A 636-nucleotide genomic window follows, 5' to 3' on the forward strand; every position below is an offset into this window, starting at 1 on the left:
CTGCTGGTTGACCCGGCTGATCTGGGGCTGACGGAAATGTTCTGAAGCTGATTAGGATGATACACACCAATCAACTCAACTGTCCCTATCACAGGGCTGCGTGGTACGGAACGTGAGCTGTATCTCAACGGAGTTGTTAAAACTCATTCATGGCTAAAATAAAGTTCTTAAATTCTAGGGATGGAATTTTCATAACCAGATAAAAGGTACCTACAAACAGCAACAGGAAACACTGTCTCGCTGGTGGCGAGAGGGAGCCTCCCTGTGATCAGGAGACGACATCCTGGAGGGTCCGGGTGACGGGCTGGGGACCCGCACAGAGAGGACACAGCAAGGCAAGGCTCTACGGGGAGGCACGGCCGCCGGGAGGCTCCGGCAGAGACGCCATCACACGCTCACCTAAGACACGTCTGTAACACGCTTACGACATGGAAGACACGGGCTGTCCAGACATCACCTCACAGCGCGGCAGGAGAAGCGGGTGGGGGTGCGGCTCCTCCGCTCCGAGTCCCGGCTCCAGCGACAGCGCCGGGTGCGCCGGGCAGAGGGGACTGCTCGGGCGGCCAGGAAGGCGGCGGAGAGAAACCCTGTGGACCAGCCGCCCGGCCTGGGCACCGCGGGAAACGGGCTAGCTCA

General features: G+C 59.6%; 1 protein-coding gene across 1 annotated transcript in view; it reads right to left on the minus strand.

Moving 5' to 3' along the window:
* NELFA (negative elongation factor complex member A) overlaps positions 1-625 on the minus strand; it is a 7289-nt gene extending 6664 nt beyond the window's left edge. Inside the window, 1 exon segment of the mRNA XM_006779527.2 lies at positions 400-625. The gene's annotated coding sequence lies outside the window, so the exon portion shown is untranslated.
* Positions 626-636: the final 11 nt, after the last annotated feature.

This window comes from Myotis davidii, unplaced genomic scaffold (assembly GCF_000327345.1).
Source record: "Myotis davidii unplaced genomic scaffold, ASM32734v1 scaffold693, whole genome shotgun sequence".
Lineage (NCBI taxonomy): Eukaryota > Metazoa > Chordata > Mammalia > Chiroptera > Vespertilionidae > Myotis > Myotis davidii.